The sequence below is a fragment of the Muntiacus reevesi genome, chromosome X, assembly GCF_963930625.1.
Source record: "Muntiacus reevesi chromosome X, mMunRee1.1, whole genome shotgun sequence".
Classification (NCBI taxonomy): Eukaryota; Metazoa; Chordata; class Mammalia; order Artiodactyla; family Cervidae; genus Muntiacus; species Muntiacus reevesi.
This window is the reverse complement of record NC_089271.1, coordinates 134,598,917-134,615,332: the sequence shown is the minus strand read 5'-3', so window position 1 is coordinate 134,615,332 and position 16,416 is coordinate 134,598,917.

The following is a 16,416-nucleotide window of genomic DNA, read 5'->3' as shown; positions in this document are numbered from 1 at the left end:
AGCCATCTTCTTTCTGTTTTCCATGAAGCTGCTACTGTCAGCATATAGGACCAGGTCTGGGTTGTGGAGTGGCTTGTCAGTCAGGTCTGGTCTATTAGAAAATACTTCATCTAGTAATTCCAAGCAATCATGTTCCAAGGGCCCTGCTTCTTTTGGTAGGAAGCTAGCTGGTTTTAGAGTTCATACAACTTCCGGGTTTTACCTGTGGATGTTCACATAGTAACTCTTGATACTGAGTCATGCATGCATGTGTGAGCCAATGGTGACCTCTGCTATCCATCAGGGTTATAACTGAGTGTGTGAACTTAACATTTAGTTTTGCCCCAACATTAATTTGTCAGCCTCCCTCACTAGCAAGGTAGTGTCTGCTACTGCTCAGAGGTAGGATGGCCATCTATTTAGACAAGTAAGCCACCGGTCTTTGCCAAAGCCTGAATTTTTGGGTCAAGACTCCCAAGGCCATTTTGTACTTTTCTTGAACACAGACATTGAACATTCCGGTTACACTGGAAGGCTCTAGGCCTGGGGCATTGGAGACTTTGGCCTTAATTGTTTGAAATGCCACCTCTTGGCTCCCATTCAAGGGGAGCCTTTTCCTCTCCTTTCAGGGTCTCATATACGGGTTTGGCCAGGTCTGAACATCCAGGGAACCATATCCTGCAGAATCCTGCTACTCCCAGGAGTTCATGGACCTTCTGGTGAGTGGTAGGGGGAGGGTTGGTGCAAACTGCTTGTTTTCTTTCAGTTCCCAGCACTAGCTGTCCAAAATGATGTTAAAACCTACATATTTGACTTGTCTTTTACAGATTTGTACATTTTTCTTTGATACCCGGTACCCAGCTTCCATTAACAAGGAGACGAGGGCCTTTGTTCCTTCTAGGCATCGCACCTGTGTTGTGCTCAATGACCTCTTTCAGCAGGACACAGTCTAACTCCTGTCCAGGAAAATTCACGAACTCAGTGGCCAAAGCTCCACTGAAAAGAGTAGGGGAGTTCTTGAAACCCTGAGGAAGCCTCGTCCAAGAGAGCTGTTCCTTGTTTCCCATGTGTGGGTTTTCCCATTCAGGGGCAAATAGTGGTTGGCTGACAGGTGCAAGCTGGAGGTAGAAAAAGGCATCTTTCAAGTGCGAACAAGTAAACCATTCAGCTGTGGAAGGGATCAGTCCTAGTAGGGTGTACAGTTTAGGCACTGCTGGGTGCAGAGTAATTTTTGCCTCGTTTACAGCTCTTTCTTTTTTTGCTATGGTCTCTTTAGTTTCTTTTGCATTTATTTCTGCCCTAATTTTTAAGATTTCTTTTCTTCTGATGGCCCTGGGGTTCTTCATTTCTTCCTTCTCTAATTGCTTTAGGTGTAGAGTTAGGTTATTTATTTGGCTTTTTTCTTGTTTCTTGATGTAAGCCTGTAATGCTATGAACCTTCCCCTTAGCACTGCTTTTACAGTGTCCCATAGGTTTTGGGTTGTTGTGTTTTCATTTTCATTCGTTTCTATACATATTTTGATTTCTTTTTTGATTTCTTCTCTGATTTGTTGGTTATTCAGAAGCGTGTTATTTAGCCTCCATATGTTTGAATTTTTAACAATTTTTTTCCTGTAATTGAGATCTAATCTTACTGCACTGTGGTCAGAAAAGATGACTGGAAGGATTTCAACTTTTCTGAATTTTCCAAGACCAGATTTATGGCCCAGGATGTGATCTATTCTGGAGAAGGTTCTATGTGCACTTGAGAAAAAGGTGAAATTGATTGTTTTGGGGTGAAATGTCCTATAGATATCAATTAGGTCTAGCTGGTCCATTGTATCATTTAGGGTTTGTGTTTCCTTGTTGATTTTCTGTTTAGTTGATCTATCCATAGTTGTGAGTGGGGTATTAAAGTCTCCCACTATTATTGTGTTACTATTAATTTCCTCTTTCATACTCATTAGCATTTGCCGTATATATTGCGGTGCTCCTACGTTGGGTGCATATATATTTATAATTGTTATATCTTCTTCTTGGATTGATCCTTTGATCATTATGTAGTGTCCTTCTTTGTCTCTTTTCACATCCTTTATTTGAAAGTCTATTTTATCTGATATGAGTATTGCGACTCCTGCTTTCTTTTGGTCTCCATTTGCGTGAAATATTTTTTTCCAGCCCTTCACTTTTAGTCTGTATGTGTCTCTGGTTTTGAGGTGGGTCTCTTGTAGACAGCATATATAGGGGTCTTGTTTTTGTATCCATTCAGCCAATCTTTGTCTTTTGGTTGGGGCATTCAACCCATTTAAATTTAAGGTAATTATTGATAGGTGTGGTCCCGTTGCCATTTACTTTGTTGTTTTGGGTTCACGTTTATACAACCGTTCTGCATTTCCTGTCTAGAGAAGATCCTTTAGCATTTGTTGAAGAGCTGGTTTGGTGGTGCTGAATTCTCTCAGCTTTTGCTTGTCTGTAAAGCTTTTGAATTCTCCTTCATATCTGAATGAGATCCTTGCTGGGTACAGTAATCTAGGTTGTAGATTATTCTCTTTCATTACTTTCAGTATGTCCTGCCATTCCCTTCTGGCCTGGAGGGTTTCTATTGATAGATCAGCTGTTATCCTTATGGGAATCCCTTTGTGTGTTATTTGTTGTTTCTCCCTTGCTGCTTTTAGTATTTGTTCTTTGTGTTTGATCTTTGTTAATTTGATTAATATGTGTCTTGGAGTGTTTCGCCTTGGGTTTATCCTGTTTGGGACTCTCTGGGTTTCTTGGACTTGGGTGGCTATTTCCTTCCCCATTTTAGGGAAGTTTTCAGCTATTATCTCCTCAAGTATTTTCTCATGGCCTTTCTTTTTGTCTTCTTCTTCTGGGACTCCTATGATTCGAATATTGGGGCGTTTCACATTGTCCCAGAGGTCCCTGAGGTTGTCCTCATTTCTTTTGATCCTTTTTTCTTTTTTCCTCTCTGCTTCATTTATTTCCACCATTCTATCTTCTACCTCACTTATCCTATCTTCTGTCTCCGTTATTCTACTCTTGGTTTCCTCCAAAGTGTTTTTGATCTCATTCATTGCATTATTCATTTTTAATTGACTCTCTTTTATTTCTTCTATGTCTTTATTAAACATTTCTTGCATCTTTTCAATCTTTGTCTCCAGGCTATTTATCTGTAACTCCATTTTGTTTTCAAGATTTTGGATCATTTTTATTACCATTATTCTAAATTCTTTTTCAGAGAGATTCCCTATCTCCTCCTCTTTTGTTTGACTTGGTGGGCACTTGTCATGTTCCTTTACATGTTGGGTATTTCTCTGCCTTTTCATCTTGTTTAGATTGCTGTGTCTGCAATGGGCTTTCTGTATTCTGGAGGTTTGTGGTTCCTTTTTATTGTGGAGTTTTTACCCGGTGGGTGGGGTTGGACGGTTGGCTTGTCAAGGTTTCCTGGTTAAGAAAGCTTGTGTCAGTGTTCTGGAGCATGGAACTTGATTTCTTCTCTTTGAAGAGCAATGGAGTGCCCAGTAATGAGTTTTGAGATGGGTCTATGTGTTAGGTGTGACTTTGGACAGTCTGTATGTTGACTTTCAGGGCTATGTTCCTGCGTTGCTGGGGAATTTGCGTGGTATGTCTTGCTCTAAAACTTGTTGGCTCTTGGGTGGTGGTTGGTTTCAGTGTAGGTATGGAGGCTTTTGGACGGTCTCTTATTACTTAAAGTTCCATGTAGTCAGGAATTTTCTGGTGTTCTCAGGTTTTGGGCTTAAATCTCCTGCCTCTGGATTTCAGTTTTATTCTTCCTGTAGCCTCAGGACTTCTCCAACCATACAGCACTGATAATAAAACTTCTAGGTTAATGGCGAAAAGATTCTCTCCCGTTAGGGACTCCCAGAGAGGTTCACAGAGTTACATGAAGAAGAGGACAGGGAGGAGGGAAATAGAGATGAGCAGGAGGAGAAAAAAGGGGGACTCAAGAGGAGAGAGACAGATCTACGCAGTCATCTGTTCCTAGAGTGTTCTCCGTAGCCCAGACACCCACAAAGATTCACAGAATTGGATTGGGAAGAGAAGGGGAAAGGAGGAAATAGAGGTGTTCTGAGGTAGAAAACAGAGAGTCAAGATTGGGAGAGAATAATCAACACACTCCTGAATAAAAATGGAAACTGAATATTGGATTCTTAAATGTTCACAGTTTATATCATATACTGAAGAACAAAAATTGAAAATCTAGAGTGGAGGTTAGACTCTTAAAAATACTATATTAAAAACAAAAACACCCCCCCAAAAGTTTTAGAAATATATATGAGGTTCGGTTTAAAAATAGGGCTTCTCTTCTTTTTTTTTCCTTTCTTCTTTGTAAGGTTATAGTGTATTGAAAATGAATAATTAAGGAGCAGTAGAGAAGTACTAGAGGACTTTAAAAGAAATAAGAGAAAAAGAAAAATAGAAAATAGAAGAGAAGAAGGGGGAAAAAATGAAGAGAAAAAAAAGAGGAAAAAAAATTTTTACCTAACTAAAATAATCGTAAGAATTTATGAAAATGAAAGTTAAGGAGTAATGGGGGAGTAATAGGGAATTTTAAAGGAAAATAAAAGAGAAAAAATAAAAAAGAAAAATTTTTTTCTTACTTTAAAAAAAAAAAAAAAGTAAAAATATATCTAGGAATTTCTCTGGAGCTGTTGCAGTCAGTGTGGGTTCGGCTCAGTTTCAGATAGCTCCTCGTTCCAGCTTACACTTCTTGATATCTACAGGCCTCTTGCGGTGTGGTCAGTGTTTCCTACAGGGATTTTAATCTGTTGCACCAGTTCCTTCTGAAGCGATTCCCTTTGTTTATTTGGCTTCTGTTTGCCGGTCTCTTCAGGGCCTCATTTCCGCCCTGACCTAGGCGGGCGGAGGTGGACTCTTATTCAGGTAGCTAGTTCAGTTGCGCTGCGGAGCGGGGCCGGTGCTGCTCAGGCTCCGGCTGCTCTATATGGAGTGCGCCCGCGCTGCGCGCGGTTCCAGCCCTCGGGTGTTCTGCCAAAAGTCGGAACGGAAAGCTGCGCCTGCTCCCTGTGCCTTCCCTGTCAGAGCGGTCCAGGCAGCCAGGGGCTTGACGCTTGATGGGCGCACTCTCCCCGGGTGCGCGCGCCCACTCCCTTCCGCAGCCCAGTCTGTTTCCGCAGGCGCCAGTCGGGTGCGTGCACCTTCTGCCCTCCGCGTCCCCAGCCCCAGTCCCGCCCGCGCCGGTCGGGTGCCTGCTCCCTGTGTCTTGCCGCGACCCTCCCGGCGGATGTCGACCATCCAGAATCTCGGTCCCTTTGTTCTGCGAACGGCCGGCAGTGTGTTCGGGCCTGTTAATTTTCTCTCTCTTCTGCTCTCCCACAGTTCAAGCTGGGAACTCACAAAAGCTCCCTCCGATTGTCCTCAGGGCACTCAGGCCCGGACCCTGCCCCAAGTAATGCTGTCCGCTCCTCTCCGTTCCGCCCCAACTTGCTGGTGGCGGATGCGGGTGTCTGGGGTACTTTTCTGCTGGGAGTTGCTTTTAGGCTGGTAATCTGTGGGTTTTATTTATTGTTTCTCTCCCAGTCAGGTTGCCCTCTGAGATTCAAACACTTCCCCCAGGCCCGCCAGTGCGAGGGTTTCCCGGTGTCTGGGAACGTCCTCTATTAAGACCCTTCCCGGGATGGGTCTCCGTCCTTAGCTCTTTTGTCTCACTTTTTATCTTTTATATTTTGTCCTACCTCCTTTTGAAGACAATGGGCTGCTTTTCTGGGCACCTGGTGACCTCAGCTAGCGATCAGAAGTTGTTTTGTGAAGTTTGCTCTGTGTTCAGTTATTCTTTTGATGAATTTCTAGGAGAGAAAGTGGTCTCCCCGTCCTACTCCTTCGCCATCTTGGCTCCTCCCCCTCGTTTACAGCTCTTAAGTCCTGATCCAAATGGTAGTCAGGCCTCCCTGGCTTCTTCACAGGTAGTAGTGGGGTGTTCCAGGGTGACTGGCATTTCATCAGAAGTCTGTGTTGGAGTAGTCTGTCTAAATGAGCCTGGATTCCCAGCCAGGCCTACGGGGAAACAGATACTGTTGTAGTTTTACAGGCTGAGCTCCTGGTTTCAGATCAATCAGGATGGGAGCAAGGGGTTTTGCCAGACCCGGAGCACTTTCATCAGCCCAAACTGGTGGATACTCAGTCTCTGATTGAGGAGGAATTGTCCCTTCTCCTGGAAGGAAGAAATACAGGCACCATTCTTCTTCTCACCTTATGGCAAGAGTCATAATCAAGGAGGAGGATGGGCCTGCTAGCTTTAGGTGAGGTTACCCATCAGCAGAAAAGGAAATCTGGGCCCCCATCATAGCAAGCAGGCCTCTTCCCATCAAGCGAATAGGGCAAATAGGGCAGATAGAGGAATTCGTGCTCTACCTTGTGGCCCTGCAGTTGGCATTGTCAGGGACTGCAAAATGGCCTGCAGGTCTGGGTGCCTGTGCCCATGATGATGGCAGTTTCTTTTCCCGATAAGGGGACTATCTCCTGGGTGACCTCAGAATGCTCAGTGCCGTGTCCACCATGAAGGCCACTGGATGGCCCCCTCCTTGAATTCTGACCATGGCCTCTCGGGGACCCAGTTGGAGAGATTCCAGTCCCCTCTAGTTGGTTTCTGCTTGAGCTAGCCCGATCAGACTAGTGCTGGGTGGCTCGGGTTGATACCGGCTCTGTGGGCCTGCTGCTTTGGTTTTCTTCACAGGACGCTTGGGGCACTCATTTTTCCAGTGTCCCTTTTCCTTGTAATAGGCACACTGATCGTGGCTGAGGGGAATTGTCCTTTTCAGATCTGGGCCCCTTGCCTTATGGTGTAGTCCCACCATGAGTGCACGCTTTGGCAGACCAGCTGCCAAGGGTGGGACTTTTTGCTTCATCCATTTTTTGCTATTTGGTTTTGATTGACAAACACTTGGTTGGCAAAGCAGTTCTGTGGCATTTTTACCTGCAAACCCTTCTAACTACTGTAATTTTTTTTTTCAGATGTCCGATGGGGCCTGTCCCTCAAAGGCTAAATTTATCATCTGTTGACTTTCAGGTGTTTCAGGATCAAAAGGGGTGAAAACCCAGAAGGCCTCACACAGCCTATTGCAGAAATCAGCCAGGCTTTCATCTGGTTCATGTAGCATCTCAGTGGTCTTAGACATGTTAGCAGGCTTCTTAGACCTGTCTTTTACCCCCTGTAGGAGGGAGGGCCTCTGAATATCTCTCCAACTGGCTGCTTCCCCCCTCAGTATTGGGGTACCAGCGAGGCTCTTCCTCTGGGAAGTTCTCCCAAGCCTGGTTCTCCACATCTAATTGGGCCCCTGGGGTATTATCCTGGAGCCATTTTCTACCTTTGTCATGACTCATTGGCGTTCCTTTGTATTGAACAGGGTGAGCAGATGCTGCAGGCAATCTCCACAGGTCGGGCGGTGGGCCTGGAAGATGGATTATAAGACACCAATCACTTCTTGGGGCTTTTCAGAATGTGAGGGGGTGTGCTGTTTCCAGTTAAGGAGATCAGTCATGGAAAAAGGCTGGTAGTAAAAAACGGGTCAACACAGCAGAAACTGTGAGCTTGTGTATGTCTCTTGATGCAATTGTAGATTTGTGGAACTACTGTCCAGAGATGTCACTGGCCATCCTTTCCTCATCCCTGTTTTGGACAGGGGTGCCCCAGAGATACATTGACCAGTCTCCCCGAGCCTGTGGATGTCTCATGCCTCCTCTTCTTGTTCCTCCAAGTCTCATGTTCTGTCACCTTCATCTCTGCATATGATGTGGGCCAAACACATGCACACACATGGAAACACATGCAAACACAGGTGACACAAACATACCTGTGTAAACACACACGAGGAAAGCACAGTGACACAAACACAAACAGGGAACACAGGTGTTTCAGTAGCTGAAGATGTCTGAGTTCAGTGATATGGGAGATGACATCAGTAGGCACCTTGTCCTGCCCTTTTGGGATCCCTGTCCATTTCTTCCCCCAGCTGTTCAGCATTATCACCAGCCAGCCTTACCTTCAGGCTTTACCTGTATGGTGGTGGTGAGAGAGAGGTCAATCGGTGGATGTGGAAGTTCCCAGAAGACCCCAAAGTCAGCACAAAAGTGCCAAGGGACAGTGAAGAGAAACCCATTCATACTGGTGGTGCTTTCCAAGAGGAAGTTCGGGACTTAAGGACCCAAGGGAATCTTAAACTCAGTGAGCAGCAGGAGGCCTGGGAGTGGCCAACCTGGGAAAAGATGATTCTGACAAAGGTGCTTGATTCACCCTGCCTCTATCAGAATCACCTAGGACTCTCTCATCTTGTAATCACAGCTTCTTCGAGTAATGCTTGGACACACTAAGTCCCCAAGCCTACAGTCTCAGCTTGTCACTTGCTACCAGTATGACCCGAATCCAGGCTCCACATCCAGCCTGCATGAGCCTGAGCATCTCCTTTTGGGAAAGGAGAGTGTCCCAGTCTCTGCATGGCTGTCCCTTCAGGGCCCACCTTTGATCCCTTCACAGCCTGTGTTTCTGTCAGGCAAGATTCTACCTCTCTGGGAAATACTGCAGGAGGTCGACCCACAGGTCTTCGCTGATTATCTGCTGGCAACACGAACGAGGTCAGCATGGGGCTCACAAGGACCTGAACACTTCATGAATAGCGAAGAACTCCAACATAACTCGCCAATTCTGCAGAGGCCCAGAGCAACCCCATCTCAGCTTTCCTGTTTGATCCCGGGCTGTTGTGATCCAACAACCAGTTGAGGAAGTTAAGGCTGCTGGTTTCCAGCCTGCGGCTTAGAGCTCCCCATTTATAAACCCAGAACCAGTGGACTGGAGTGCAGTGACATGGCGTATATCCTGGAGGAAGACAGGGGAGGCAGGGAAGGATCACGCAGGAGGAGCATCCACTCCCTTCCCCACCCACCCACCCACACCACCCTGGGAGGCAGGTTGTATCAGTGATGTCAAGGTAGTACTCCTTAATGATCACTGTGTTCCTGAAGTAGGGTTTGCTCCGAAAAGAAACTTGGCAGTGGCCAGCAGGACCAGAGATGCCTCAGTTCCTACACCTATCAGGACCAGGAGGAGGGGAAATGTCCAAGTTTCTAGGGTCTGCAGCTTGCCTGCGGTGCAGGCATCAACAGCTTCTGCCTCTCCACTCAAGTGCTCTCACCGCATAAGATGATCCCTCACTTCTCTGCCCAGCTCCCCTACCTGTCCTCATTCTCCTTCATCGACCTTCAAATCCATCATGCAGCTAAGCAAGATTTCGTCTTGTTCACTGATCATGACGGATAGTTGGCGGTTGTTCACAGTCCAGCGCAGGTCAAGAAGCCAGTCATAGCACATTCCGTGCCAGGTAGAGCTACAAGCAACAGGGCTAATCTGGGATGGAACAAGTGAGAGGGTAAGAGGCAGAATGCCTAGGGGCCTGCAAATGGAAGAAATAGGCTGCAAGTGTCAGATTTTTTTATCTTTCTCTTAAGCGGCAGGAGAAAACAAACTACAAGTGTCAGAATTTATTTCCCTTCTCTATACAAAATTAAAAGGAGGTTTCTTTTACAATTCTGTGTCGCCATGACAACACCTGGTTCCACCTGAACTTAACTTTCTCAAACCTTGAGCTAACCAATGCATTTTTCTTATGGAAATGTTTTTCTTAAGCGATGTTAATGAATTATGTATTTACCCTAGACTGCCTGTCTTCAAATTGGTTCCACCCAAGGTTCAGAACCAGGGATGCCTCAATAAACCAGTATGTTTTACTCATACAATTTTTCTCCTAAACTGTGTTAATAAGACTATGTATTTGCTTGGAAACCTGCCTTTTTTCAAGATTCATGTCAGTTGTTTTATGGCCCTGGATGACTCAACTTGTGCCAATGTTTTCTCAAGATACATGTTGTGGTAGGGAGGCCTGGTGCCACTCTCTTAGGGTTGAGATATTTCCTTTCTCTAATTAGCAGACAGTATCTGCTAAAGACTAGCAGGGGGCACTCTTTCTGCCCCCTTCTGATGTCTATGTCAGAAGCTTTCTCTATCTCTTTTATACTTTAATAAAACTTGATTATACAAAATCTCTGAGTGATCAAGACTTCCTCTCCTCTCCAGGCCAAGAATCCCAGCGTCTTTCATGGTTCAGCAACAATATATCACAGGGATACTGGAACAGGCATCTGCAAGCACTCTGGGCACTCATGCTTGCCTGCCTGCCCCACCAATGTCCCCAGCCAGTGCCATAACATCAGACATGCTCACGGCTCTTGGTCTCTTGTGATCTTCAGCGTCTGAAGGTGTCTGCATTCGCCAAGGGAGGGTCAATTTCTGACCACTTCTGATCTCTGAGTGGCCTGTGTGTGCTGAGTAGTGGCATGTCACTGCTTAGAACGTCAGGAACTGCAGTTCCTTTGGCACACTTTGTCTGCGGGCAAGTGTGTGTGTTGTGTGTCTGTATGTGTGTGTGTCTTTGTGTGTCTGTGTGTGTTTAGCAAGAAAGCCCTGGGTCTCTCACCTGCTCCCTTTCTTCACAAGGGTGTGTCTGGAGTTGTCTGGCACTCATAGCGTATCACACAGCAGCCCCTTCCAGCTCCAACTTGGGTGTGGAAAACCTCGTGCTTCTGCACTGCACTAGTGGGACTGTCTCTGTTATGTCCTGGGATTATCCACAAATACAATAATAAACCTCTGGGAATGCTACTCTGGCTTAATGTTTCTGGTCACTTCTGATACAGAATCCCCACCCCCGGGTACTGCTCCTCTTCAGATGCAGACCAAAAGGAGTCACCCAAAGTAATGTCTTGGACACCTACAGGTGTTTTGGCCATGCCTGATTTCTGCTTCTGCCGTATCTTTGGACCTCCACACCCCCAGCACCCAGTTCCCTCGGCCACCCCACTCCCTGCATGTGCCCTTGTCCCCAACTCTATTCCTGCTCCTGGTCCTTCTCCTCCTGAGCTGCTGACTCTGAGGAACAGCACTCAGGATAGGGCTTCATCCCAGGAGCTTGCGATGCCCTGGAAGATGGCACATCTCTGAGCCATGTTGACCCTTCCTCTGACGGTTGTTCCACCTGATACGAATGTAGGCCCTGTGGTCTTTCACATTCCCAGAGCTAAACTCACTGCCTGAAGGGACGCCAGTGACTCCAGCCCCTCCAGTGTGGTCCGGTAGATCACTCGGGGTTCCTGGCCTTGCATGTTCCTGCTCCAGCTTCTCCTTTGGCTCCTGCGAGGACAACTGCTCCTACTCAATGTCTGCCACCACCTCCACCTCCTCCGGGCTGTCTTTTTCCACCAGCAGCCTGATCTCTTGCCCAATACGCTCCATCTCTCCCTCTTCCAGGGCCTCACCTTCCTTTCTTTGCCTCCACACTGAAGAGAGCCGCCTCCTTACTTGGTGCGCCACCTGGTGCCTGCAAGGTCCCCGACGCCCCCACCTTGAGGGCAGGCCCCAGGGCCTCTGTCCCCTGAAGACTTGGCCTCACAGCTAAGAAGATCCAGAGTACCTGGGTGCTCCTGCCAACCGCTGGCAGCGTCTCACTCTGGACATGGCCCTGGCTGTGGCCCGAGCTGGTGCAGCTGTGAAGGGATTCGACATGACAGCACAGCAGGTGGCCTGCACAGCCAATGCAAATGCTGCCGTCACCCAGTGGCCATACCTGCCTCCTTCTGGGGGTGCCCTGAGACTGAAGAATGCGGTGGGGAACCACCTGGAGCAAGGTGCACAGGCCGGCCCGATTGCCCAGGCCAATAGGCACCCTAAGCTGCTGGAGCTGTGAACCACTCCCAGACTCCTGGGCCCAATCTCAGTCATTGGCAGAGAGGGTAGTGGGCATCATGTTCCAAGGACAGGCCCCTAGCCCAAAGGGAGTCACCTCGGTCCCACCCCCTCCCCCCAGGGCCCTCCCTCCCCCGGCTTCCGGGACTCCAGCAAGCCACCTGATGCCTCTGCTTCGCTGAGTGCCTGCCTCCAGGCACATTGCCTGTCTTCCATCTGGCAAATCCCAGGTGCAAGTTGCCATTTCCTTGGCCTCCATAAATTCAAACCATGGATTCCCACTTCCATATCTGAAAAGGACACTCCTGTGTCCCATAGGACCTTTAACCTCTGGGTGCTCTCCCAAAATATTCAATGAAAGCAGGGGGGGGCAATGTGCCTGGATAATTTCCTCCATCGAGCAGAGAGCCCGATGTGGTCCGGATTCCACACTCACACACTGTCTCTCCTAGGATGCCTGGGGATTCACTCTGAGAGCCTACCTTAGCATGTCATTTTTGTCACATGGTGCCAATATATAACACACTTGAAGAGGGAGTGTGCTGGCTGACAGGCTGATCCTGGGCAGCACTAGCCAGGACTTTCCCAGATCTCCTTCTCACGTGTGTGGAACAATCTGCAGTGAAGCAGGCTCTCATTCCAATCCTCCTCCTTCCAGTCTCTTCCTTTTTCTGAAAGACCCTGGTCTCTTCAAAATCGGGGGTCCTGACCTAGCCTCATCCAGGATTTCCACATGGTAGCCAATACACCACAGACTGAGGGATCCACAGACAGTGGTTTTAAATCCCCGCATCACTTGATTTATTTCCTCTGGGTGACTCCTGAAACCCCCCACAACTCTTTACTGATACAAACACACCACACAGCAGAAATTGTGCGCTTGTTTATGCCTCTTGATGTAACTGCAGATTTGCAGAGTCACTGTCCAGAGTTGTCACCTGTCATCCTTTCCTCATTCCTGTCCTGGACAGGGGTATCACAGAGAGGCATGGACCAGTCTCCCCTAGTCTGTGAACGCCCCGTGTCTCCTCTTCTGGTTGCTCCACATCTCATGTTCTATCACTTCTTCTCTGTGTCTGCAGTGGGCAGGACCCATGCGCACACACGCACACACACATGCAACACAAGCACACACGTGTAAGGGACAGGAACACAAATGCAAACAGGGAACACGTGGCAGTACATGAGTAACCACTGGTTCCTACAAAATCTAGAGATTTCCATATTTCTTATAGGAAAATCTCCATTCTGATATTCAAATGTGAACTGTACCAAAGTCCAACTTCCATGAAGGAGAATTAGCACCTAGATATTGATATAGGGAATATAGGGAATTCCATATTTCATGGCAGAAATCGTTGTCTTGATATAGGTATAAGACATGCAAAGCATTCCATATTTCATGAGGAAATAGTGGTGCTGATATTTTCACTTGTGAAAGAGGGGCATTACCAACATCATATTGGATCTCCATATCTTAAGAAAACCAATGCCTAGATTTTCATGTGTGAAATGTAGAGTATCCCGTATTTAATGTAAGAAAATCACCACCCAGGTTTTCATGTAGGAAGTATAAAGAATTCCATGTTTCATGTAAAAAACTCTGCATACAGAATTTAATAAAGTGAAATACAAAAAAATCAATATTTCATGTAGTAGAATCACCATTGTGATTTTCATATGTAACATGTAGAGAATTCTATTTTTAATAGAGTAAAAATGACACAGTGATTTTCATAACTGAAATATCCAGAATTCCATATTTTATGAGGTAAAATTGGTACACAGAATTGTATAGATATCTTATCTTCCCCCCCCCCCCCACCGATAGATATCTTCAATTTTCAGAATTCCAGATTGCTTGTGGGAAAATTGGCACCCAGGTTTTTCTATGTGTTACCCATAATCTTTAATACTTCCTCTAGGAAAGTTTGAGCAGAGATATTCATCTGTGATATATAGATATTTCATATTTATTTAGAAAATGGATGGCCCTATTTCAAATATGATAGAGAACTCCATATTTCATATGGGAATATTGACACTCATATTTTCATATATGAAACATAAAGATTTCCACATTTTTGTACAAATATCTGAGCCAAGATTTTCTTATGCTAAATGTGAAAACTCTGATATGACATGTATGAAAATCTGTTCACAGATTTCTATATGTGAAATGTAGGGAAGTCGATCAGTCATGTCTGACTCTTTGCAACCCCGTGGACTGTAGCCTACCAGGCTCCTCCATCCATGGCATTCTCCAGGCAAGAATACTGGAGTGGGTTGCCATTCCCTTCTCCAGGGGATCTTCCCGACCCAGGGTTCAAACCGAGGTCTCCTGCATTGCAGGCAGATATTTTTTACCCTCTGAGCTACCAGGGAAGCCCATGTGAAATGTAGATATGTCCTAATTCATGTAGGAAAATCTGTTCCCTGATTTTTATAATGTGAAATATAGAAAATTATATACTCATGTCAGAAAATCTTAATTAAGATTTTCATATATGAAATATATAGAATCGCATATGTCAATATAGCAGAAAAGTCATTGTTCCAATTATCATCTGTAAAATGTATGTGATTCTGTATTTCATTTAAGAAAATCTGCACACTGGTTGCCACACGTGAAACATACAGAATTCTGTATTCCACATTTGAAAATATATGCCCACAAAAGCCGTGCTAATATTTTCATATGTGTTGTAGAGATAATTTAATATTTAATGTAGGAAAATGAATGTCCGTATAGTCAAACATTTTACTGGAGAATTCCATATATTGTGTAGGAAAATGTGCTCACAGATATTCACAAATGTAACATACAGAAGTCAATATTTCCATCAGGAAATCTTTTCCCAGATTTTCATAGAGTGAATTCCATATATCATGCAGGATCATCTGTGCCTAGATTTTCAAATGTGAACTATAGAGAATCACATCTATTTAGTGCAGATAAAACAGCACTCATACATTCATATGTGAAATGATAGAGTATTGCATATGTAAATCAAGGAAATCTGCACCCAAATATCTTTGTGTGAAGTATAAAATATACCAAATTTCAGGTAAGATAATCTACCTAGATTTTCATTTTTTTAAATGTACAAAGTTTCATGAGTGAAAATTTGCATCACACTTTCATATTTGAACTATTGAGAACATACTTCATGTCAGAAGATCTTAATGGAGATTTTCATATAGAAAATATATAAAATTCCATACTTTAAGCAGGAAAATGTATGCTCAAACTTTCCTATGTGCTGCTGCTGCTGCTGCTAAGTCACTTCAGTCGTGTCCAACCCTGTGCCATCCCATAGACGGCAGCCCACCAGGCTCCCCCGTCCCTGGGATTCTCAAGGCAAGAACACTGGAGTGGGTTGCCATTTCCTTCTCCAATGTGTGAAAGTGAAAAGGGAAAGTGAAGTCGCTCAGTCGTGTCCAACTCGTAGCGACCTGATGGACTGCAGCCTACCAGGCTCCCCTCCAGGCAAGAGTACTGGAGTGGGGTGCCTTTGCCTTCTCCATGTCCTATATGAGATATACACAATTCCATATTCATGTAGGAAGAAGTGTGCACAGACTTCCAGATGTGTCACGTCCCATAAACCATGTATCATGACCAAAAATATACAATTAGGTTTAGAAAAGTGAAATGCAGATTACATATTTCATGTAGAAAACTCTGCACCCATATTTTCCTATGTGAAACATAGACAAGTACAATTTCATGCAGGAAAGTCATCCTTCAGGTGTACATATGCATGAAGCAGGGCATCCAAAGCTAGTGATCTGGAAGAACACAGAGGAAAAGGGTGGGGAGGGATGCGGGGTGGGCTTAAAGATGTGTTGGACACATGTGTACCTATGGCTCACTAAGGTTGATGAACAGCAAAAACCATCACAATGTTGTATAGTAATCACCCTCCAGTTAAAATAAAGAAATCAATTTAAATTACTAACAAAATAAGAAAGAAAAGCACAGGAACTCTACTCAGTGCTCTGTGGTGACAAAAAAGGGAAGACAATCCAACATGAGGGATCTATGTAAGCATATAATTGATTCATACTGATGTACAGCAGAAACTATTACAACAATGCAAAGTAACTATACTCAAATCAAATTTGATTTAAAAATATTACAATGCAACTATACCTACAGCAGTGAATAAATAAATGGTTCCCCCATTTGTAATATATATGCCTTTAGGGCCATCACGCTAAGTAAAATATTTCAGTTAGAGGAAGACAAAAGCTTTGTCATCACATGATATTGTTAGTTGAAATACCTGAGTTATAGAAACAGAGAGTTGAATGTGGTTATCGAGGGCTAGTGGAAATGGGCCATGATGGTCCAAGGTACCAACTTTAGCCATATGTTGATTAAGCTCTCCTAAGAAGATACGGTAAGAGGGCAGGAGGAATATGGAGCTGCATATTTAGCTCATGTCCATTAGTGAAGTTCGAAATTCAGCTCCACCAGAGTCAACCTCTCAGAAGAGTTTAGTTAAAGATATATTGCAGGCTTTGCCCAGGGCCCTCCAGGTCTTCTGGCCTTGGGCTGGGGAGCAAGCCAGGGTGCCTGGGGACAGGCTAAAGGCTGTGTCTTACAGTGGCCCAGAGCTGCTTGCTAGAGCCACTCACTGGCCTGGCCCCAGGTTCAGAGCAAAAGCCAAGCTCTCCCATCC